The following is a 26,800-nucleotide window of genomic DNA, read 5'->3' on the forward strand; positions in this document are numbered from 1 at the left end:
CTGTATAAAGTTCATCTTGGACGGCGGCTAGCCAGTCTGACCCGGGCACTGAGATCCAGTTACCACCGGTAGGTCCTGATGTCTATTCCTTTTTTTAAAAAAAACCCAGGACACATTGATGGGAATGTTTTGAGACAACAGTTTCAGTCTCTCCGTCTGTGTTCGTGCAGTTAACAGGTTCTATTTTGTGACTGCAGTGTATTTAATACTAGACTTAGCTGGGAAGAGAAAACGGAAAAGAGACGTTTTGATTTCTAAATGTGCAGGATGTATTCCCCAGTGCGAATTTAGAACGCGTGGAATACGTTTAATTTGTAAAAAGAAATGAAGTTTAAACAGACAGAATGCAATAATTTGGATTATGAGCGGTAAACAAAGAGACAGTTTAGGGCCTAACAACAAAATAAATGACATACCAGTGCAAACACATATATCGATTGTGAACTCCAGTGTAGTTCGGGGTAATGGCATTTAGTTCTTATGTGGAGAGATGCTATGAACTACGCGGCGTTTGGCCTACATAAGGTTGGGAACTGCTCCTTGCCAATATATTTAGATAGTACAGAAATCTGTTTTCTTCAGAATAAAACTGCGCCCTCGATTACTGCCATGGCCTGTCTCCTGTATAGCATTTGATTAGTGTCTCGACTGTAACCATCTCCTCAGTACAAACCCACCAAGACACCACAGCCAACCTAAGGACCGCAGTTCTACTGCTGGAGGAACCCAATGAGAGAAAGTGTTTTGTCACGGGAGGCTTGTGGCTTGCAGGGATGCATTGTGAACTAAAGCAGCACCGAGTCCCTATTCAACCGTTACTTAGGATTCAACTATCCATAAAATTATGTATATGTTTGTGAGTGTGTGTTGATGGTGGAGCTCGTGGTCTGGAGAGGGAACTCTGCAAGTAAAGCAAATGTAAATGTTGCAAGTCAGTGCGTGGTGGTGGTAACTTTGACATTCTGAAATATACTACTTTGTGTGGTAAACCACATGTCACGTTTGCTTTTGGGATTACTCACGTTATGACATTATACAGTGGTTCCTGCAATTTACCACATTTTCTGTTACATTTAATGCATGGTATATTACGCGTTTTAAACCCGCAATAAATAATTCCATAATGTAAGACATTAATTATTTAGCTGAAAGTAACGGGGAAAGCTACATTTACCAAACCTTCTGAACACTGAAGGAACAAGGTGATGGCTCGTGCATAGTTAAAATAGCTTTAGCATTAAACTTTATTGGAAGGACATGAGGAGGTATGCTTGTGTATGAGGTAGAAAGCAGATCCATTACAGAAAGCAAGCAGATCAAATCTCTTCTCTGTCTTCAGCAACAACGTCCATTTATATGACGCCTTTAAGTAAGGCAAAAGGCCAGATGTTGCTGTGTGCTGCAAGTTGAGGCTTAGCCACATTGTGTTGTATTGGAGCAGGGGACTGGAAGCTTCGTTGTTGAGGAATGTTTCACGGAGCGATTTAAAAGACGAGGGAAGCAGAGAGGCCCAAAGGTTAAGGGAGAGAATTACAGAGTTTAGAATTCCGGGAGCTGATTGGGACAGCTATTAAACTGGGAATCTGCTCAGGCCAGAATTGTTAAATGTTTGGGTTGTAGTCTGGAGGAGATGACAGATAGATGTAAGTGTGCACTTTTCTGCCTCTTTTTATATCTCTTTCTATATGTTCACCCCTGGGTTTATTTTAATCGCTGTCTCATCGTGTGCGACTCTAGACTGATGTGATTTCACCCCCTCAACCCAACCCCCTCTCCCTGTCCTGTGTTGTAATCTCCTTATATTGTAAGAGCTGCTCAGACTGCTCAGTTCAGTCCTTAGTAATATCAGTGCACCAAACAACAGACTTAGCAGAGGCACATGGTCACGGTTCTCCCTGCATTTCTGGGATGAATCATGTTGCCTTTGACGAATTTATTTTTCGAAGTTTTGACTGATTATAGTCCCAAAACATTTCAAACGAAAGCGTAGATAGTGTGCGCTGTGTTTTTGAAATGAATCGGTTCTATTTGGATGCAGCGCTTAGATAGATAGAACACGAATTATAGTCTATTTCAGAATCAAAGTGCCGCCAAGACAATCTCTGCATCTGCCTTGTGAGCTATAATACTGAATGGTTGTTTCAATAGGACATTTGGTTACAGTCTTTCGTTGCATATACTCTGTCAATATTAATAAATGCATCCAGTGGAGCTGGATTTATTTTGTGTGTTAAATATTCATATTTCCAATCGTTGTAAAGCAGAAATCTTCCGTGGAATTAAAACTGTCGGAGAGTATAGATAATCCTCATGAAATGAAGTCCATTTACTTTGACTTAGCACACCACGCATTAAAGAAACCCCCTTTTAGCGCTTGTTGCTTTGTTCATGTCTGTATATGCAGATGTTCAGCTCAGTTCCTCTTCTGGAGGTGTCAGAGATTTCGGCTTTCTTCTGGATACCAATGTTTTAAAACAATGCGGAGCAGTCTTGTCGACAGCAAAACAAATTATTTGCCAGTTTCTTTCTTTGGTGGCTGGATTCTAACCTAGCTAAACCTGGTTGGTTAAAATATATGAATTGATAGCGCAAGGAATGACTGGAAACAGTGCATGTGTAATCGTAAATTAATCAAAGCACCCAGGAACTACAGCCAGCAACATCATACAAATGAGATCAGTCATTAAGAAGCAGCACCTATTGTATATCGAACCTCGGTAAATGTAATACTTGCGTGTATCTCTCACAACTGCAACACTGGTGTCTGCAGCTCTCCTGTTCATATAACACGCATTGTAAACGACTTTCCTGTCAATATAACACCTTAGGAACAGATCTCTCAAATATAATATTCATTGTAAAAAGCTGTCCTATAAATATAACTCGTTGTATTCAGCTCTTCTGTAAATATAACAGTCATTGTATTCAGTTATCTTGTGAATATAACATTCATTGTATTCAGCTCTCCCAGTAAATATGACACACATTGTAAGCAACTCTCCTGTAAATATAACATCTTAGAATACAGGTCTCTCAAATATTATATTCATTGTAAAAAGCTGTCCTATTAATATGCCACTCATTGCATTTAGTTCTCCTGTAAATATACCACTCATTGTATTCAGCTCTCCTGTAAAAATAACATCCTAGAATACAGATCTCTCAAATATAGTACTCATTGTATTCAGTTCTTGTGTAATGATAACACTTATTGTATGCAATTTTCCTATAGATATAATACTCGTTGTGCACAGATCTCCTGTATATATCAATCACCTGAAAATAGAACACTCATTATGTACAGTTGTCCTGTAAATATAGTGCACTTTGTACACAATTTTCTCAAATATAACACTCATTGTATTCTATTCTACTGTAAAGATAACACTCATTGTATACAGTTTCCTGTAAATGTAGCTTGCATTGTATACAGATCTCCTGTATATACAGATCACCTGAAAATATAACTCATTGTATACAGCTCTCTCATGAATATCAGACAAAATACATAAAGACCAGTTCCAGCAAAAATATAAACATGTCAAGAATATAACATATTAATGACAGATCTATGTATAACATATTAAATGGAGAGATCTTTATATAAACATCATCATATTTGAGAAATCCATTACATACATTATATCCAAATCTCTCCATATATCGTGTTATATTTAGATCTCTCATTAATATGTATATGGACATCTCAAATGTAATAAGCATTATACATAAAGCTCTCATAAATATTGTACACATTTTGTTTTTATTCACTTATGGAATGTGGGCATCACTGGCTGGGCCAGCATTTAATACCTGTCTCTAGTTACCCTTGAGAAGGAGGTGGTGAGCTACTTTCTTGAACTGTTGTAGTCCATCTTGCTTTATGTAGTTATGAAAAACTTGTGTACATTGTCTCACATTGCACAGGGAGGTGAGACATAAAGCCTTTGACTGAACATTCACCAAGGAGATCCAACAAAACTGGGGAAAACCAGATCTGTCACAACTGAAGTCCCTAATATCAATATCCTTAGGCTTAACATTAATCAGAAACTGAATGGGCCATCCATGTAAATAGTATGCTTACAAATATAGGCTGGGAATTCTGTGATGAGTCATTCACGTCCTGACTCCCAAATGCCTGTCTATAATCTATATTACACAAGTCAGGAGAGTGGTGGAATATTGTTCACTTGCTTGAATAACAGCATTTAAAAAGCTTGACACCATTGAGGACAAGCAGCTTACTTGATTGCCTCACCATCCATTACCTTAACCACCCACTCCCTTTAATGAGACACAGTGGCAGTACCATGTACCACCTACAAGATGCTTGCCAAGCTTTTTCCAGTGGTACCTTGCAAACCCGTAACCTCAACCACATAGCAGGACAAGGATGATAGATACTTGGGAACAACAGAACCTGCAAGCTCTTCTTGCCACTCCTGAGTTGCAATTATATCACGGCTCTTTCACTTCCTTTTAACAGCATTGTAGGTGTACTTACCCACCATGGACTGCAGCAGATCAAGAAGAAAGCTCACCAACATTTTCTCAATTATTAATAAATAAATAGTGCTGGCCTAACCAGTGACACCAACATCTCATGAATTAATAAAAAAACACTTTGTACATATGTCTAAAATATGCATGAATGGAACTCTATAGCAGGTACCACATGCAATCTTCAAAAATATGCAACATTGAACACTTGCTAAATAAATGCTCAAAGTTTTCTTCTTATCAATAGATGCTAACATTTTACTTCTAAAATTGTAGAGCCTTCACTGTTTTTCATCCAGTGTTCCTAGAGGGACAACAAATTAAGCATGTTCAAATGAGCACCTCAATATATTAGGCTGTAACTTCCCCCCCTCCCCAAATTTCTTTAATCTCTCAAAAAGCAACAAGCAGTGAATAATATTTTTAGTCCAAGTCTAAATCAAGTACATCAGGAATTGCAATAGCTAAATATTAATATTATCACATTTATCTAACAAATTATGATGAATTTTGGTATTGTTCAACGTATAATGATCTCTCAAATATAAGTAAATAGACTGCATTGATCACTCTGACATATGTCATAATGTACACAGATATAAAACTAAGCATACTTATTTCTCTATTAAAGACATAATGTATGTATAATTTTATATTTGACACTATATAGAATTCAAGTATGTAACATGAAGTTCTAAATTTTTGTCATTCATAATATAAGAATATAATACACACCAAATCATTTATCCATTATGTTATATATATATATATATAGATATATATATATGTATATATAAATAATTTGGAGGGGAATATAAATGGCTAATTAGCAATTCTGCTCAAGACATGAAGATTGAGGGAGCTGTGGATAATGAGGAGAATTCTTGGAGAATACAGCAGGGTTATAACAGCTAGAAACTTGGGCGGTAAAATGGCAGATGGAGTTTAATCTGGACAAAAGGAAGGTGATGCATTTTTGGAGATCTTGTGAAGTATATAGTAAATGGCAGAACCCTTGATAGCATCATCACGCAGAAGTATCTATGTGTACCGGTCCACAGTTCCCTGAAAGTCGCAACAAAAGTGGGTAAGGTGGTCAAGAAGGCTTATAGCATGTTTTGCCTTCACTAGATTGGGCACAGAGTATAAAAATTGGCAAGGCATGTTGCAGCTGTATAGAACTTTAGTTAGGCCACATTTCGAATATGGTGTACAGTTCAGATCACCACATAAGCAGAAGGATGTGGAAGCTTTAGAGAGAGTACAGAAATAGTTTATCAGAATGTTGCCTGCTTTGGAGGGAGTTAGCCATGAGGAGAGATTGGATGAATTTGGTTGGTTTTCCATTGAACATCAAAGAATGTGGGCGGCATGGTGGCACAGTGGTTAGCACTGCTGCCTCACAGCGCCAGAGACCCGGGTTCAATTCCCGCCTCAGGTGACTGACTGTGTGGAGTTTGCACATTCTCCCCGTGTCTGCGTGGGTTTCCTCCGGGTGCTCCGGTTTCCTCCCACAGTCCAAAAATGTGCAGGTCAGGTGAATTGGCCATGCTAAATTGCCCGTAATGTTAAATGTAGGGGAAGGGGTATGGGTAGGTGCGCTTCGGCGGGTTGGTGTGGACTTGTTGGGCCGAAGGGCCTGTTTCCACACTGTAAGTAATCTAATCTAATCTAATGAAGAGCAACCTGATGAAGTTTACAAAATTATGAGAGACATGTCTGGAATGGATAGTCAAAGCCTTTTCCCCAGAGTAGAAATGTCAATTACTATGGTACGTTGTAAAGGTAAAAAGGAGTAAGCTTAAAGGAGATGTGAGAGGCAAGTTATCAGCGAAAGTGGTAAGTGCCTGAATGCACTGCTAGTGGAGGTTGTGGAGGCGGTTACAATAGCAATGTTTAAGAGACATTTTGCAGATATATGTATAGGCAGTGAATCATAGAATCCCTCGGAATAGAGGAAATGGATGGCCTAGAGGCAAGTTTATAAAGGCGTCATGTGTTGGCACAGTCTTGATGGGCCGACTGGCCTGTTCCAGTGCTCTATTGTTCTTTGTTCTTTGTTTAACTATCATTTTAACACACAACACTGGATATATAGACTGCTGCAACAGATAACACACTACAGACTTACGATCTTTTGTGCAGACTTGTGAGCATGTAAAATGTGAGTATAAATAACTTATAAATACATAATGTACACCATGTGACCTCCCTTTACTAAATAGCTTACAATATGCACCACTATAAATACATAACAGACAACCTGTCAGACAACTAACATGTACTGTTTAAAGCAGTGCTTCCAATGTGCGCATCAATACTCCAAACAGGGCTGTGAGCTCTGAGGCAGCAACAGCCTCCTTGGAACATTGACTAAATCAGGACAGCTATGTGTCTGCTTTAACAGGCTCCCACTCTCACCACCCCACAGCCTCAACTGCTCACTCGCTAAGTTGTCACTAAGGAGTCATGATCATTTTCAAGCCTTAAAATGGGGTCACAGTGGGACACGTTTAGGAAGCACTTCGGTCAAGCCCTTCTGTCATAAATATACAGCAATTTATACTGAGCTGTCCTATTTAACATGTACTATATACGGATTGCTCAATTATACTACGTATTGGCTGTAGATTGCTCTTCAGCAAATTTAAAAGTAAATGCCCTGCAATCCTGTCATGACTATATATGCACAACATATCGAGCTTCTCTGAGTTAATTCACTGCATCAACATCTAAATGTACAGCTAACTAATTTATAATCTCTCATAAATATATTACACCAGGTTGAGCTTCTCACAGGTAGGTTATACATAATGTCTGCATGCAGCTAAACTATGTGATCAAAGCTATATCACTCACTGTGCAAAAAATACACATTCAAAGACATACAGTCAAGAGATCATTCCGTACATTGTACATCAAGTCATACACAAAAACAGGCCCTTTGATCCAACTCATCCAAGCCGACTAGACATCTTAATCTGAACTAGTTCCATTTTCCATCATTTGCCTGTGTCCCTCTAAACTTTTCTTATTCATTTGCCCGTCCAGATGTTGTAATTGTACCTGCCTCTACCACTTTCTTTAGCAGCTTGTTCCATACATGCACCACCCTCTGTTTGAAAGGAATTACCCTTCAGGCCCTCTTTGAATCTTGCCCCTCTCATCTTAAACCTATATGCCCTCTAGTTAGTGGCGCCCCCACACCAGGACCATGGCTATTGACACTATTCATGCCAGCCATGATTTTATAAACCTCTATAAGTTCACCCCTCTGCCTCTGATACTCCAAGGATAAAAGCCCCAATCTGTTCAAGCCCTCCCTATAACCGAAACCCTCCAGTACTGGAAAATTCTTGTGAAACTTTTCTTCATCGTCTCAAGTTTAACAACATCCACCCAAGGCATGCACATGTAGACACTCCTGCTGACACATGCACTGAAGTACACACTCTTGTGTATACACAGATTCCAAAGGGGAGTGCACATACATGTTCATACGCAGCAGTCACAGGACACAAATGTAGAAATATAAAAGAAGGATATGCAGCCACATACGTACGCTCACAAAATTCCTGCAGATACAATCAAACATGATTCAGGGCAGGCAGGGATTGCCGTCTACAGGATTTATTCAGTGGTTTCACAGTTTCTATACTTAATGTTGACTCTCTCAAACCTGACCTTGTTCTCTTCAAGTCGATTTGTGTCAAAAAGGTTCAACCCAGAAATAAACATGGAATTCCATATTGCCTGCTAGCAACCAGCCTGCACAAGAGGGTAGAATTTTGCCGTTAGAAATGTCACAGCCATCATTACAGAAGAGTTATTAAGCAGCTAAAGCTTTAACCAAGTATGATCTAATTTCAACTGTGAATTTATATTATATTAAACTGAACACATCGGGCAAAGGCTTTTTTTTTTCATTATAAATGAAGTAGGTATTTCCCAAATAGGGACATGTTACATTGGCTTTAATGGATAGACCGTCATTGACAGTCATAAAATGAAATGAAAAGTAGGGATTCACATTGTAATTACTGCTACTAGAGCAACACTTAGGGTTAGCAAATTAAATGCTGCAGAACCTTGACCCCTTTATTCATTCAGTCACTGTTGTAGATCAATCTCAGCAGGAAAGCTCTCATTGCAGAGATTTTACATGAACAGTTTTATCAAAGAATCTTCCACGGCTCAGCTAATTGACAAATTTGTTAAGCGCTTATAGCTACTTAGGATGCAGTGGGTTTGCTTCTTTATAGGTATCTGTAAATGGGAGTTTTTTTTCTCTTTTTAACCAAACTAGTTAGAATGAGTGTATAATTCCCTGTCACTTGACTGTATATTGTCAAGCCATAAAGTTCCTGTGATTTTGTCACATAGAACATAGAACATACAAGATTACAGCACAGTGCTGGCCCTTCGGCCCTCAATGTTGCACCAACCTGTGAAACCATTCTGAAGCCCATCTAATCTACACTTTCCCATGATCATCCATATGTTTATCAAATGATCATTTAAATGTCCTTAAAGTTGATGAGTCTGCTACTGTTGCAGGTGGGGCGTTCCACGTCTTTACTACTCTCTGAGTAATGAGTGTACCTCTGACATCTATCCTATGTCTATCATCCCTCAATTTAAAGCTATGTCCCCTTGTGCTAGCCATCACCATCTGAGGAAAAAGACTCTCACTGTAATCTTCCTAATGAATCTTCTGATCATCTTGTATGTCTCTGTTAAGTCACCTCTTAACCTTCTTCTCTCTAATGAAAGCAGGTTCAAATCCCTCAGTCTTTCCTTGTAAGACCTTCCCTCCATACTAGGCAACATCCAGGTAAATCTTCTCTGTACCCTTTCCAATGCTTCCACATAACTCACGTTGTTACTTTACTGGTACGGATGTCAGTTCAAAGCCTACTGGGGAAGGGAGTTAAAAATGAAACCCAATGTGAACAAAATGTTCCTCTGCAAAACTATGGAAGTGAGGTAAGCCTATGATATAACATGATGGCTATCCAGATAAATACAATCCAATTTCTTGATGAGGCAACTACTTGATAGGATTTTTGGGATGATTAATTACTTTTAAAAGCTATTACAAGTTGGTCTTCCCTCCAAATAGTTACAGGTTGATGCTGTCAGATACTATAACACAGGTTGTCTTGAATCCCTCATCTGAGTCATAAATCGAAGGTTGGCAAGTTCGTTAGCAAAAGCATGCCTACAGAAATTGCTGCAGAACAGTGCTGGGAAATCAGCCCATCATCTTCAAGCAAAAAATATGAAAATGGGGCTTGGATCTTGCCTTCTGTTCAGAAATACAAAGTCAGAAAGGGAATGGCAGCAACCGTGACACTAACCCGAATGCATTCAGAGTTATCTAAAAATGTCACTATGGTGAAGACAATATTTGCCTCATAAGCAAGTAGAAGATCAGGTGCAATCCATCTCTTGAAACGGAAAAGTAATGAAAACTACAGTCACAGCTCTTCCAGAAAATGTCAGCACCTACTGTGGGATTCCTGGGCTGTCTACAAGAGGAAATACGAAACTGATAATATCCATCTCATCAAACCGATACAACAATGGTGACTTCTGTACACCAAAGAAATGGCAGGCATACAATTGGAAGAGGTAACAATCTCCTTCTGGGTCAGGGGATAGTGAGTGCAAGTTCCACCTTGTAGTTAGAGTTCTTGGTCTAGGTTGACATTCCAAGCTGTACTCAGCAGATGTTGCTATTGTGGCAATGTTGCCCCCATTTAATTTGATATCCTGTCTACTTATTCAGTTACATATTAAATGTCTTGCGCCACATGATAGATTGTTCCCAGTGCCCGGCTCTTAATTCGTCTCTCAAACAGCACCACCAGAAGAACCAAGTAGACTTAGTGATGGGCACAGAATTTTTACCACATTAGACTAAACAACGTTTGTCCACCTAATCTTGGAGACTAATTACTACAATTAGCCAATGTCATTATTGTTGTAAAATGTGTGATTATCAAAAAACTAGATAGATTTTGTTCTTTTATCATGTAGAAAATCAAATGCCTTTTAACAAAAGCAAAATCAAGATGGGGAGTGAACAAAATACCTCAATGATCTAACGTGCTACATAAGTGCAAATGTGATATATTTTAATATATTTTTGATGTCATGATTATTTAAGACGTACTATTTGCAAAAATGGTATTTCTTAACTGCATCAGTAAGTTGTTCACACCTTCTAATATTTAGGTTCTGTAGGTATCCTGCTTCCAATCCTTGCTGCAATTGTAAAGCATTGATAAGAGACAATGAATGGTCACACTTCTGAAACAATGTGACTTCTCATTAGAAAATCAAAAGTCATGTTTTATTGTCATGTAAATCCTCCTTTGCATCACATTTTGATCTGACAGTATTAACAATTAGTTATTCTTACAGGGTTTAATATAATCACATTGCACTGTGAAAAATATAATCTGACCTACAAGGACCATTTAGATTAATGTCAAACTATCTGGTGTTCAGACATCATTTTAAGGTTAACAGATGTAAAGAAAGTTATTGTGCTTACCTGAGAAGCTGAAGCTGATCAGTGCAGTTCTGTAAAGTTCTGTGAGGGAGAATGCCCAGTATATACTATTGTGTCAGGGTGAGATGAAGTATCTCATAAGGTTTAACCAGTTTAAGTGGAAGCAATCTATTTTTTGTATTAACTCACAAGATGTGGTTGTCACTGGCTGGGCCAGTATTTCTAAGTATCCAAAGGAGTATCTCCTTAATTATTGCGGTCCTTGTGGTGTGAGTACACCATCAGTGTTATTGGGGATGGAGTTCTAGGATTTTGGCTGAGTGACAATGAGAGATGAATGATATAATTCCAAGTTGGGATGGCATGTGAATCAAAGGGGAACTTGCTGGAGGTGGTATTTGCCATGCATCTTTGCCATTGTCTCTGTAGTTGGTAGAGCTCCCATGTTTGGAAAATGTTGTCCAGACATGAGTTGTTGCTGAGCATCACATAAATTGAATACTCTGCAAAGGGACTGAATATTGAAGGTAATGGATGGGATCTTAATCAAACAGGCTGATTTTTCCTGGATGGTGTTAGGCTCCTTGAGTATTGTTGAACTCATCCAGGCAAGTTGGGAGCATTCCATCATGTTTCTGACTTGTGATCGTAAAAAAGTGGACCATTTTTGTGAATTCATCATAGTGACTCATCATTGAACCTCACAGACTCTGCCTGGTCTTGTAGCCACAGTCCAGATCAGTTTCTGAGCAATGGGTGACTTTTCAGAGTATTGATAGTGTGTGTTATTGTCCTTCTCTAATCACCCTCGAGAAGATGGTGGTGAGCTGCATTTGTAAACTACTGCAACCGATTGGGCGGAGGTACACCCACAGTGCCATTAACGAGGGAGTTCCAAGATTTTAACCCATCAACACTGAAGGAACAACAATATATTTCCAAGTCAGGATGGTGACTGGCTCAGAGGGGTACTTGTATGTGTAGTGTTCCCATGTATTTGTGGCTCTTGTTATTATTGAATGGCGCAGCTTCATAGCACTGCCTCTGACCTCATCCATCATTTTGCTGATAATTGAGAGTAGACAGACGAGTCAGTAATTGGTTGGATGAGACCTCTCCTGCTTTTTTATGGGCAGGACATAAATGGGCAATTTTCCATGCCAGGTCAATGCCAGTGCTACAGTTACACTGGAAAAGTTTGACTAAATTTATTCAGTATGCTAGAGGGCGTCCTCAATATGACAGTGGTAGTTTGTCACTACAAGGATTCTACGATGATCACTTGTAGCAAAACTGATGAACAAAACCATCTGCAGCAGGTCGCTTTGTGAGGAGAAGCCAAGTATTTTTGTCTCTCTTGTTGCAGCTCTCCTCACTTGCTGCAGAAAGAGTCCCACTGTTATGTCTAGCACAGCAAGGGTCCTTGGCAGAGAGGGAGGAGCAAGTGTATTTAATGCTGTTACCCTGAAAGAGCACAGCAAGATTATTCTCCATGAAGTCATTGCTATTACTATTTCAGCAGTCATTGTGTTCGTCTGAAGGACAGATTACTGGACTGCTGTGACACCATGTAAGCCTCTATAATCCACAGCCATGATGACAACAGTCTGAGCTTGGATGGAAGCTAGCTGATTTTACATGACTTCATTCCAAGCTGCTACAGCAACACTGAGACATTTGGGTGACTGCAGTTTGTGCAGCCTATGGGTTGTACCATCCAAGGCAATGTTAAGGGGAAAAGTTCCAGATTTTTGAATCAGCGATGTTGGAGGAATGGCGATTATATTTCTAAGTCATGGTGTTGCGTGGCTTGAAGGGGAAATTACAGGTGGCAGTGTTACCCTTTATTTGCTGTTCTTATAGTCTAGCTGCTAGAATTTGGGGGCTTGAAGGGTTGAAGGAACCTTGGCAAGTTATTGCAGTGAATTTTGTGCATGATGCATACTGTTGCCACTGTGCATCAGTGGCAGAATGAATGAATGTTTCAGATGGTAGAAAGGATGCCAAATCAAGTAACTTAATTTGGGTGAAATAATTTCAGTTTAAGTTGTCAATTCTTTAAACTTAATATGTCTAGTTAATTCCAATTTACATTTGAAGATAAAGCTTATTGAGAATACTACATAAGAAGATGCAACACAGAGAACCCACTACTTAGGTTTTTAGTAGGGATCATGTTTCAAGTTTGGTTTTACATTGAGCTTTAGTCATGAGACACAAATTTAATATATTTTATATGACGAGGTGAAATACTTCAATCTTATGCATTTTGCAAATCTGCTATTTACTACTTTTTTGTATGTATCTGTTTGTTTATTTTACTGTTTAAGTCACACTCTGAGGGATTATCTATACCAAAAACAAGAGATCATGTAAAAGGTTGCAATATATTCCGTTATCTGCATGAGTTTAGGATTTTCTGCTTGACTTCTATGGTTGAGCACTGCCTGACATCTCAGCATTGGCAGAAGATTGCTCCCATTCAAAGGGAGCAAAGTATCATTTCTGGGAGTAGGTAATAGTTTGGAGGAGAAGTATGGAGCTTAGGTGTTACAGGGGATGCAATACTACACATGGACCTTAGGATGAGCTAGAAAATACCATTGGTTACAGGTACAATAGAGCCACAGTGATAAGTAATAATGTTGAAATCACAGCACTTCTCTTTTCCATGGAAGCTGAGATTAGATTAGACTCCCTACAGTGTGGAAACAGGCCCTTCAGCCCAACAAGTCCACACCGACCGTCCGAAGAGCAACCCACCCAGACTCATTCCCCTACACCTAGCACCGTGGGCAATTTAGCATAGCCAATTCACCTGACCTGCACATCTTTGGACAGTGGGAGGAATGCAGAGCACCTGAACGAAACCCATGCAGACACAGGGAGAATATGCAAACGCCACACAGATAGTTGCCCGAGGCGGGAATTGAAGCCGGGTCCCTGGCACTGTGAGGCAGCAGTGCTAGTCATTGTGCCACACATATTTATATTGAAGAGATACATGCTTTTCTAGTTTTTGGGCTACCTAATCTTTTTATATACATTGAAGGCTAAGTTGAAACTCTCTCTTCGTTTAGTTTGAATATGCCTTTCATGGACTCTTTATTTTAGTGAGAAATTGATACCTTTCATAGACTATTTTTACTTCAGTGAGAAATTGAGTACAATGAATTAGACTAAGCTAACAATAACTCATTTCCCAGGATCTAATTCTATGAGTTGAATCTTGTGTTTCTTTGGCAAAGTTCTACTGTGTTTTTTGGAAGGTTTCTCACTGCAAAGCCTTGAATATTTTCTCACCCTATCTCATCAAACTTGCCTCATTAATTGTTTGAACATGTCAGTTGTCTGACATGTTCAATTTCCATCCCATTCTATTACATGGGTTTCCCTGAACAACTCATCATTCAGCAGATACTCCAGAATTCAATTCATCCCTTGTGTCTAGGCCATCTCTAAAAACCCAACTTCTCAGTAAAATAAAAAAGAATCTATGAAAGATATCTTTTGAACTAGGTAAAGCAAGAGTTTCATCATGGCCTTTACTATGTATAAAAAAAGCCCAAAAACTAGAAAAAAAACTAACTCTGTTCAATATAATTATGCGCCCAGACAAGGCTGTCTTTCTTTCTATGAGGGCAATAGAACACAATAGCACAGAAAAATTCATTGCAAGTGGGATTCTTCCCATCATCTGTCTCCTCATCAGAAGACAATCCTCACTCTGACTGCCCCAAGCAGTGTGTGGACAAGCAGAAGGCGGGAAGAACATAGCAAGCCAGGCACCATCAGGAGGTGCAGAAGTCAGCATTTCAGGTGTAACCCTTCTTCAGGACTCACCACAGCCTAAGCAGTGTGTGGACAGGTATCAGAGGCTGCCCTTGACTTAATGCGTAGCTCCTGAGCAAAGGGCTGATAACAACTGTGACAAGTTTCCTGCCCTTGTATCTGTACTACTCAGGAATAGCGTGGTTGGTTCAGTGGTTAGCACTGCTGCCTCACAGCGCCAGGGACCCAGGTTTGATTCCACCCTTGGGCAACTGTCTGTGTGGAGTTTGCACATTCTCCCGGTGTCTGTGCTGGTTTCCTCTGGGTGCTCCAGTTTCCCACCACAGTCCAAAGTTGTAAAGGTTAGGTGAACTGGTCATGCTAAATTGCCCGTAGTGACTGGGGATATGCAGACTAGGTAGGTTAGCCATGGAAAATGCAGAGCTACAGGGATAAGGTAGCAGGTTGGGTGTCAGTGGAATGTTGTTTGGAAGGTCAGTGTGGAATCGATGGGCCAAATGGCCTGGTTCCACACTATGAGATTCTATGATTCTAAACAGCAGAAACAATAGGTGGAGGTCTTGCATTTTGGAAAGTCAAATCAAGGTAGGAGTTTCATGGTGAATAGTAGGGTCTTAAGGAATGTAATGGAACAGAGGGATCTTGGAGTTTAGGTGCACAGGTTCTCTGAAAGTGGAGTCACAGGTAGAGAGGACAGTGAAGAAGGCTTTTGGCACACTCGCCTTCATCAGTCAGGCCATTAAGTACAAAAATTGGGAAGTTATGTTGCAGTTGCACAGGACGTTGGTGAGGCCACACTTGGAGTACTGTGTTCAGTTTTGGTCACCTTGCTATAGGAAGGATGTTACCAAACTGGAAAGAGTGCAGAAGGAATTTACAAGGATGTTGCCAATAATCTGAGTTATAGGAAGAAGTTGAACAAGCTCGGACATTTTTCTTTAGAGCAATGGAGACTGAGAGGCAATCTTATAGAAGAGTATAACATCATCAGAGGCATGGATAGGGTGAATGTACTCAGTCTTGGGGAATTGAGGACTAGAGGGCATCAGTTTAAGGTTAGAGGGGAAAGAATAAAAGGGAACCTGAGGGGCAACCTTTTCACACAGAGGCTGGTACGAAAATGGAATGAGCTGCCAGCAGAAGTGGTTGAGGCGGGCATATTAACAACACTTAAAAGGCATTTGGACAAATACGTGGATAGGAAAGGATTAGAAGGATAGGAGCCAAGTGCAGGGAAATGGGGTTAGCGAGGATGGATGTTTTGGTCGGCATGGACCAGTTTGGGCTGAAGGGCCTGTCTCTGCTGTAGAACTCTATGACTCTATGAGCATTATTAGTATCTCTGCCTGAGGAGGCAAAGGACATAAAGGCACTGGAAGGCAGGGATGCTGTGAGCATCCAGATAGGTGAAAGCGAGTGAGCCATGACAGCAATTGAAGAGCCCAGAGATGTCGTGTGGTCCATCATGAGCTGGCTCCATGTTCAGAAGCACACCATGTCCTTACTGCAGCATTGCAATGATAATTAGATGGAGGTGCACCATTGAAGAGTTGGAGAATCCTATGGGTAGATTGGAGATGTCCTGCAAGAATTCTTAGAGGCTGGCAAATGTCAGATGCCAATGTCCATGGATGTGGGGTGCATGTGACCGGTGCTCAGAGAGTGTGCCCACCTAAGATATTGTTGCCCAGTTTCCAACATGGAGATTGTCCTGAGCAACCAGAGAGCTGAAATGGACATGTACACGCTCTGGCATTTTTGTCCAAGTTTTCCTCATGTTTATCTTGTTTACGTGTCTGGTAAGATGGGAGTGTGAATATTAATGAGGTGAGTTGCAGCTTCAAGAAGGCATTCAATGAGCATCAAATGACACCTTGCTGCTGCCTTGTGAAAATCTCACCATGCTGCTTGTGAAAAGCTTAAAAAGTGGAAGAAAATAATCTTTATTGTCAGAGATGGACCTCACTGCACTTGTCATCCAATTCTATCACACATCTCACCACTGACCACATCACTCAGACCCCTAGAAGATCTAGCTTATGTCACTTCACACAGAAAACGCTGAACAGGTTTCTGATTTCACTGACTATCATAGTATCCAAGTGCTTATCATGTAACTTTATTAGAAATCATATGGCTGCCTTGCCAAGGCAGCATAGATTTGTTTAAAGGCAAATTGTTTAGGTAACTTGGATGAAATTTATAGATGAGATAAGAGTGGATTGACAAGAGAAATATAGTAGATGCACTGCATATGCACTTTCAAAAGACATTTGATGAAATGCTATATAAGCAGCTGATCAACAAAGTTGAGGCTTGTGGCCAAAAAGGAACAGTGGCGGACTTAGTACAAAGTTGGCAGAGTAACAGGAAACAGGGTAGTGGCAAATGATTGTAATCAATTTGTCTCTCCATCCTATAAGGATAGAAAAGTAATTAATCTGTCACAGTACATGAATATATAAATCACCTTACAAATGTAAACGTAAAGCTGGTGTGTGCGGACAATTGCATAGAAGATAAATCACAGCAACAGGCCATTCAGCTCAAAAGGTTCATGCCATGTTTATTCTCCATGTGAGCCTTCTCTCAACTCACTTCGATGAATAGGTTTCATTCCTTAAAATAAAACAAAGATCTGAAAAAGTAACAGGAATTGCTGGAGAAATTCAGCAGGTGTGGCAGCATTAATTAAGGGTAAGGCAAATTAACATTTCAAGTTCAGTGACCTGTTCTGAAGAGAGGTTACTGGACTTGAAATGTTCACTCTCTTTCTCCCTGCAGAGATGCTGCCAGACCTGCTGAATTTCTTCATCGATTTCTGTTTTCTTTGTTTCATTCCTTTCTCCCACATGTGCGGATCTAATTTCGTTTTAGTTTCCTTTCATTCCAATTTACCTCATCTCAACTTTTCACTCTATCTTTTTACATAGTTGTTGTGTCAATACATATCTATTCCTCTTTCCCTCATGCACTACTTTCATTTCCTTTTCAAATAACTTCCTGTCATAGTGAGTTCAAGATTCGAAACATACCTTGAGGGAAGAGTAATTTCTCTCTTTCCCACAGTCTTTGAAACTATCTTGTATTTATGGGCTCTAGGTTCATGTTTGTTTCTTTACTTGACCCAGTTCCATTCCCTTTTGCCTTGCACAATGAACAAGGTCTCTCCTGCCCACCACACTATCACAGACCTTCCCCTGTGTTCTTCCTCCCTTCCATCACATTCATCCAAATATTAATTCAAAACCGGTTAAATTCACTTTTCAGTCTTGCAAAAAGTCACAAATCTGAAATGTTAACTCTGCTACTCCCACCATGAATGCTGCCAAATCTGCTGAGTCTTTCCAGTACTTTTTGTTACTAACATGTAGTTGATTTCCTGAACTGAACTGTCACTTAAGGTCTAAATCTATTAAATAACACCTTGCAAAAATGTCCATATTACAGAGGAGGATGTGCTGGATGTCTTGAAACACATAAAGGTGGATAGATCCCCAGGACCTGTGCAGGTGTACCCTAGATCTCTGTGGGAATCTAGGGAAGTGATTGCTGGGCCTCTTGCTGAGATATTTGTATCATCGATAGTCACAGGTGAGGTGCCAGAAGACTGGAGGTTGGCGAACGTGGTGCCACTCTTTAAGAAGGGTGGGAAGGACAAGCCAGGGAACTATAGACCAGTGAGCCTGACGTCAGTGGTGGGCAAGTTGTTGGAGGGAATCCTGAGGGACAGGATGTACATGCATTTGGAAAGACAAGGACTGATTAGGGATAGTCAACATGGCTTTGTGCGTGGGAAATCATGTCTCACAAACTTGATTGTGTTTTTTTGAAGAAGTAACAAAGAGGATTGATGAGGGCAGAGCGGTAAATGTGATCTATATGGACTTCAGTAAGGTGTTCGACAAGGTTCCCCATGGGAGACTGATTAGCAAGCCTAGGTCTCATGGAATACAGGGAGAACTAGCCATTTGGATACAGAACTGGTTCAAAGGTAGAAGACAGAGGGTGGTGGTGGAGGGTTGCTTTTCAGACTGGAGGCCTGTGACCAGTGGAGTGCCACAAGGATTGGTGTTGGGTCCTCTAGTTTTTGTCATTTACATAAATGATTTGGATGTGAGCATAAGAGATATGGTTAGTAAGTTTGCAGATGACACCAAAATTGGAGGTGTAATGGACAGCGAAGAGGGTTACCTAAGATTACAGCAGGATCTTGATCAGATGGGCCAATGGGCCGAGAAGTGGCTGATGGAGTTTAACTCAGATAAATGCGAGGTGCTGCATTTTGGGAAAGCAAATCTTAGCAGGACTTATACACTTAATGGTAAGGTCCAAGGGAGTGTTGCTGAACAAAGAGACCTTGGAGCGCAGGTTCATAGCTCCTTGAAAGTGGAGTCGCAGGTAGATAGGATAGTGAAGAAGGCATTTGGTATGCTTTGTTTTATTGGTCAGAGTATTGAGTACAGGAGTTGGGAGGTCATGTTACAGCTGTACAGGACATTGGTTAGGCCACTGTTGGAATATTGCGCGCAATTCTGGTCTCCTTCCTATCGGAAAGATGTTGTGAAACTTGAAAGGCTTCAGAAAAGATTTACAAGAATGTTGCCAGGGTTGGAGGATTTGAGCTACAGGGAGAGGCTGAACAGGCTGGGGCTGTTTTCCCTGGAGTGTCAGAGGCTGAGGGGTGACCTTATAGAGGTTTACAAAATTATGAGGGGCGTGGATAGGGTAAATAGGAAAAGTCTTTTCCCTGGGATCAGGGAGTACAGAATGAGAGGGCATAGGTTTAGGGTGAGAGGGGAAAGATATAAAAGAGACCTAAGGGGCAACCTTTTCACACAGAGGGTGGTACATGTATGGAATGAGCTGCCAGAGGATGTGGTGGAGGCTGGTACAATTGCAACATTTAAGAGGCATTTGGATGGGTATCTGAATAGGAAGGGTTTGGAAGGATATGGGCCGGCAGGTGGGACTAGATTGGGTTGGGATATCTGGTCGGCATGGACAGGTTCGGCCGAAGGATCTGTTTCCATGCTGTACGTCTCTATGTCCCTATGACTCTATAATTTGGGTTGGCTTGATGCTGAATACAATAGTACATTCTGCAGTTGCTGTGATTAATTACTTACTTATTTATCAGATATTAATATCTTCAATTGCAGTTGCAAGCACATGGAATTACCACTCATTTCATTGACTTTCATGTGTTATAATCAACAAATCTGAAGGTGAAGACCTCTGAAGACAAGCATATGAATTGGAGCAGGTTTTATGCCATTTCAGCTTCCTTCCACTATTCACAATGACCATGGCTGATTAATGTGATCTTAAATCCGTAATCCTTCCTTCCCCTGATAACCTTCCAATCCGTTACTTAACAAGAATCGATCAAGTTCTGCCTTAAAAATATTCAAGGATTCTGCTTTCATCATCTTTTCAGGAAGAGACTTCTAATGACTCCTGATCCTCTGAGAGAAAATAAAACACACTATCTCTATTTCACATGGGCAACCCTTGATTTTTAAATCATGAACCCTAATTCTAGATTCTCCCGTAAGTGGAAACAGCATGTCCACATATACCAAATTAAGACCACTCAGGCACTCATACGTTTCAGTCGAGACCCTCTTACTTTTCCAGTAGATATAAGCTTAATGTGTCCACCTTTTGTCATTCCAGGTATCAATCTAGAAAACTTCCTCTGAACTGCTTCCAATACATATAAATCTTCCTTAAATAAGGTGACCAATACTGTGCACAATACTTTAGATACAGTCTCACCATTGCCCTGTATAACTGAAACATAGTTTGCAAATCTTGAGAAGATTTGTAGCTCAGGTTGAGGTTCTGGATGTAGGTTTGCTCACTGAGTTAGAAGGTTCATTTTTGGAATGACTACCAGATTACTCAGACCTCTTAGTATCATGGTAGCCCACAAAGCCACCAGCACACTAAAACAGCAGCTAATGAACTTGAAAGACCCTATGCAGATAACAAACAAAACTAATGTCATACCTTTCAAGAACTGTAACAAACATTACATTGGATAAACAGGCAGAAAACTAGCCAACAGGATACATGAACATCAACTAGCCACAAAGAGACATGACCCACTCTCACTAGTGTCCTTACATACAGATGAGGAAGGACACCACTTCGACAGGAACAACACATCCATTACAGGACAAACCAAACAGAAACACACACAAGAATTCCTTTAAGCATGGTATTCCAACTGGAAGTCTATCAACAAACACATTGACTTGGATCCCATTTACCATCCCCTGAGGAAAATAACAGGAAATGACATCAACACAGGAAATGACATCACCAACCCAAGGAAATCTAAACACATAAATAGAAAGTGGGCCATGCCACCAGTGCTTCATCTGGAGGCTCACTGCAGATGTTACCCAGTATGGTGGCAAGATGTCTGAAAATGAACCTTCCAGCTCAGCAAACAAACCCACATCCTGAAACATAGCTTCCCTACCTTTGTATTTGATTTCCTTGTGAGAAAAATAACCTCCTATAAAATTTCCCAATTACTTGCTGCACCAGCACACTGAACTTTTGTTACTAATGCAAGCGAATACACAGATCTCTCTGCATCTCAGAGCTCTACAATCTCTCACCATTTATATATTATGCTTCTTCTATCAATTTTCAAATTACTTTGATCATTATTATTTTAAAAATCTAGGGCACATCTTAGCCAATCTATTTCTCACCATATGGAATACAGTGCGTCATTGTCCAAACAATGTAATTGCAACATGGATATTCATTACTGGGCTGAAGCTTCTTGTGACCAGAACAATTTCTTCTACTTGATCAGTAGTTCCCTCTTTTCCTTCTGAACCTTATGTGGTGTATGTCATTTTTAGACCCCTGTTTGGAAGAACCCTTTGCCTAATAATATCTTAAACTACATCTAATCCTGCAGACTTCCTGGAGTTTATTCCTCTGTTGTAATTCTCCATTTCCTGTTGTCTACATATCTGTTATAGGTATCTCTATCATTAATCATTATAGGCTTGATCCTTTTCTCATATTTTCAATTGTACATCATAACTAGAGAGTCTAAAAACAATGCCAACATTGACTACTCCTTTTTTTAACTGCTGAATGCCTCATTACTGTCAACAAAGCAGGTGAAAAACTGTTCAAAACCTTAGTTTAAAAGCCAGCGCTAAATTACGAATGCCCACATAGAAATTTTGCAATCTTGCAAATCGGCTATTAACTTTCACATTATCAAAGACTATCCATCTGTCTTAAATTTATCATCGGTAAAGTAGTGGAAGGTGTCATCAACAGTGCGATCAAGCGGCACCTGCTCAGCAATAATCTGCTTAGTGACGCCCAGTTTGGGTTCTGCAAGGGTCACTCAGCTCCTGACCTCATTACAGCCTTGGTGCAAATATGGACAGAAGAGGTGAATTCCAGAGGTGAGGTGAGGGTGATGATCCTTTACATCAGGGCGGCATTTGACCAAGTGTGACATCACGTTGCTCTAGCAAGACTGGAGTCAATGGAAATCAGGGTAAAACATTTCTGATGGTTGGAGGCCTACCTGGCACAGAGGAAGATGTTTGTGGGAGGTCAGTCATTGCAGCTCCGTGACCCTCTGCAGGAATTCTTCAGGGTAGTGTCCTAGGCCCAACCATTTTCAGCTGCTTCATCAATTACCTTCTTTCCATCATAAGGTTCGAAGTGGGAATGTTCCATGGAGATTGCACAATATTCAGAACCATTTGTGACTTCTCAGATACTGAAGCATTCCAAGTCCTAATGCAGTAAGACCTGGAAAATATCCAGGCTTCAAATGAAACATGGCAAGTAACATTATTACCATACAATACAATTCAATGACTCTTTCTAATAAAAGACAATCTAACCATTGCCCCGTGACATTCAATGGTATTACCATCACTGAATCCTACACTGTTAACATGCTGGAATTATCATTAACCAGAAACTGACCTGACTCATGATATAAGTAAGATAGCTTCAAGAAAAGGTCAAAGGCCAAGAATACTTCAGTGAATAACTCATTCCTTGTCTCTCCAAAGCCTGTCCAACATCTACATGACGTAAGTCAGACGTATAATTGCAAACTCTCCCCATGTGTAGATAAGTGCAGCTCCATCATACATGACAAAGCAGCCAGCTTTATTGGCACCACAAACATCCACTCCTTCCTCCACCAACGCTCAGTACCAACATTGTGTACATCCATGAGAGTCACTGCAAAAATTAATTAAAGATGCTTCAACAGTATGTTCCAAACTCATGACAACCAGCATCAACAAGGATAGGGCAGCAGATACGTGAGAATACCATCACCTGCATGTTATCCTCCAAGACATTCACCATCCAAAATGTATCGCCATTTCTTCAGTCAAAATCCTGGAATTCCCTCCCTAAGGGTATTGTGAGTCAACCTATAGCATGTGGACTGCAGCGGTTCAAGAAGGCAGCTCATCACCAATTTCTCAAGGGCAACTATGGATGAGCAATAAATGCTGGCCAGCCAATGACTCCACATCTCCCGAGAGAATAAAAAAAAGTCTGACCATACCTCAAACACATTTAAAAGTTCATCTCTCTTGTAAATTTTGTTCATAAATTTTAAAAGAATTTCCTAACTTCCCACAATGTCTAATTGTTTTATGTCTCTGAGAATAATTTACATCTGATCTTCCTTCTTGTAGAAAGCAACTTTGCTAAAGCAGTACCTTCTTTAGTCTTGGTTTAAGCATAAGCTATACCCACATCTACTTCAATTTTCCATTGATCATGAGGTCAGCTTCAGAAAATATTGTGAAAAATCATACTGTGATACTTTGCATTTGGTTTCAGCCATTCTTCTAGGGACTCTAACTGCAATCTCCTGTCTGAAAGAAACCTTCATTTCCAATTTCCACCTTGAGACTGCCATCTTCTACTACCACAATTGCCAGATTCCAAACTAGTTGATCAGATTGAAATCAAGAGACATATATTGTTTCTTCTGTGCAAAGAGTTTATTGATGTCCTCAGTCTTACTTCTCTCATCCCACTCCCAGTATTATAGATGTTACCTGTATATATGTATTCAGTTAGTACACAAGATCTGTTTCTTCTTAAATAAAGATATTACCATATTTAACCAAATGACTGACTAGACATTAACAATAATTTATCTCTATCTAGTCTGCCTGGACTTTTCATGATGTTTAAGAATTCTAATTTATCTCTTTTCAATTATCCTTTCTCTGGGTAGAGTTTTCTCACTTGCCCAATCTATTCTTGTATCTCAACTCTGGAAGTCTTCTTATGAATTTATTCTGTACCCTCTTTATAGCCTTCACATTCCTCCCATGAACTAATATAATGCCCAAAATTACATGCAATGCATCAGTTGAGGCTGACCAGAGTTTTCTAATGGTTCACCATGACTTCTCTCTATTATCTCTTCACTTTTTCCACTTCCTCCAGTGTGACTATTCAGCACCTTTTTCAACCTCTGTACATAATTCCCAATCTCACTAGATTTTTGTTGCCAGACTGATTAGAAAATTACTTTATTTGTCAAATTATCTCCGTTCTGTGCACAAAGCTCTCCACATAGAACTTAAGATCTGAATCTGAATCTGAAACTAGGATCTGAATGACTGAAACTTCTCACCTAAAGATATCTGAAGCTCAACCAATAGAAGCAAATTTGCTTTTGATGAAAGATTATAGACCTGAAAATCCTGCTACTGTCTCCATAGATGTTGCCAAAACTGTTGAGTACCTCCAACATTTTCTGATTATACTTTAGATTTTCAGCATCTGCGATATTTTGCTTCTGTCAATGGGATAAATTTCATTGGAATTTTTGTCACAAAAAGCAGTTGAGATCAAAATATCGGATGTTTTCAAGTTGTTAGCTGATGTTCTTAGCACTAAACGATCAAAGGGTATGGGAGAGAAAGTGGGAACAAGGTAATGAGTTGGATGATAAGCCATGATCATACTGAATGTTGGAGCAGTCTTGTAGAGCCAAATGGCCTATTGTGCTCCTATTTTCTGTGTTTATACTAAAGAACCTACAGTTCCTACCTCTCCAAAGAATCACTGCATTAGATAAACATTCTGTTCAATTTTTACCAAAGTACTGGTTTGATATTGTTTGCTATAACATTCACAGTAGCCTGGTGGTATCTTAATTTTCTAGCTACCACAAACTTGAAGGACAAAAGCATAGAAAAGTCGTTGTTTATTAGATGCTTTCATCTTTGCTGAGTGCACAGAGATGCAATGTCCGTGGTATTGTGCAATTTTTAATGATTCCAGGGTGTTTAACTTCACAGTCCTTTTGAAATGTTGGTTGGTCACATGGGTAATGTCAAAGCCACTTTCAAACCCGCCTTATTCACAGGCAATAGAGAATGGATAGTCTATTTCAAACTTATTCACTTTTTATTGCAGTTGCTTGGCAGTGTCAAACTTAAGTATTGCTGGAAAAGATACTTGCTGCAGATATTATTTATTGTGCAAGCTTTGTACACTTTTAAATTAACAAAAGCATGGGCGATAATGGCTCTCTGGTGCATTTTCATTGATATTCGGATTTGACCTGCCAACTGATCATGTGGTATAAACTGTTGCTCCATTTAAAGTTTTGCATTCTTGCGTCTGTCTTGATGAGACAAATACCTTCAACAGCATTTGTCTTAGTTCAGCAATGATGATTATTTCAGGTGTGATAAGGACTTCCATCAATGTGTTTAAGAAACATTTGGGTGCCATGTTGGGAGAGTCATTGTACGATTTTTGTTGGTTAGTTAAGCATTAACAGCTTTTGCAACCTCCATCTATTGATAATTTTGTAAACCTTGTTACTGATGTTCTGTTCCATATAATTGAGAACACAAGCTAAGAGTACTGCACTTCAGCAAATGTACTGAATACACTTGATGACATATGCTCAGATTACTCTTTTATAATGTGCACAAAAAATTCTAATGGTAGCATGCATTAAATTAATCTTCATAACACACAATATTCTATTATTTGTAATATAAAGGATTTCTCTTGGATATTGTCTCGAATTGTCAAAAATACACATAGCAGTGTACCCTACAGCTAATTTTGGTTATAAACAGTTAAATTACTCTATATGACATAGCACCAAAACTACTGTTGCAAAGAATCACTGAAATTATGCTATCACAAAACAAATTTGCTTTTGGCAAAATAGAATGTAATTCCTTCTGGTAATATACACTGAAATTACTCATCCTGATATACATTGAAAATGTTTTGGTACTGCACACTAAAATGACTCTTGTGATGCAAATTGGAATTCCATCTGGTAATGTACGCTGACGTAGTTATTTCCCAAGTTTACCCCTTAAGCACAGAACCTTATTTGCTGTCAACAGTTCTTACAAAATCACATGTAGCACACTTACAGATCCCCAGTTTTCACTGGTCCAAGTGAAACTACTTGCCAGCAGTGTGAAAACAGCTAATTTTTAAAAACTCTCCTGGCTGCTGTCCCACATTCTACCTTCTGTAAACCTGACGTCATCCAAAACTCTGCTGCCTGTGTCTTAACACAAAGAAAGTTGCATTCCCTTATTACCCCTGCATTGGCTCATTGTCAAGCAACACATTATCTTTAAAACTCTCATCCTTTCGTGGTTTGCCCCTCTTATGTCTGTAATCTCATATAAACCCACATTCCTCCAATATATCAGTGCTTCTCTAATTCTGGCCTTTTGTACATCTTCAGTCATAATTTCTAAACTATCGACGGCTGTGTCTTGATGTCTGGATTCAAGCCCTGGCCTTTCCTGTCCACTGCTCTTTGTCCCTCGATCTCATTGCCTTCTTAGAAAGATGTCTTAATACCAACCTCTTTTGACTAAACTTTCAATCATTTGACCTAATTTCTCCTTAAGTGTTTTGATGTTATTCTTGGTTCTATGCATCTTTGAAGCATCTTGG

The 26,800-nt window shown here is 39.8% G+C and overlaps 1 protein-coding gene across 1 annotated transcript in view; it reads left to right on the forward strand.

Moving 5' to 3' along the window:
* Nucleotides 1-26,800, forward strand: part of lhx4 (LIM homeobox 4) — a 120,665-nt gene that overhangs the window by 858 nt on the left and 93,007 nt on the right. The gene's annotated exons all lie outside the window — the stretch shown is intronic.

Source organism: Chiloscyllium punctatum, chromosome 7 (genome assembly GCF_047496795.1).
Source record: "Chiloscyllium punctatum isolate Juve2018m chromosome 7, sChiPun1.3, whole genome shotgun sequence".
NCBI lineage: Eukaryota > Metazoa > Chordata > Chondrichthyes > Orectolobiformes > Hemiscylliidae > Chiloscyllium > Chiloscyllium punctatum.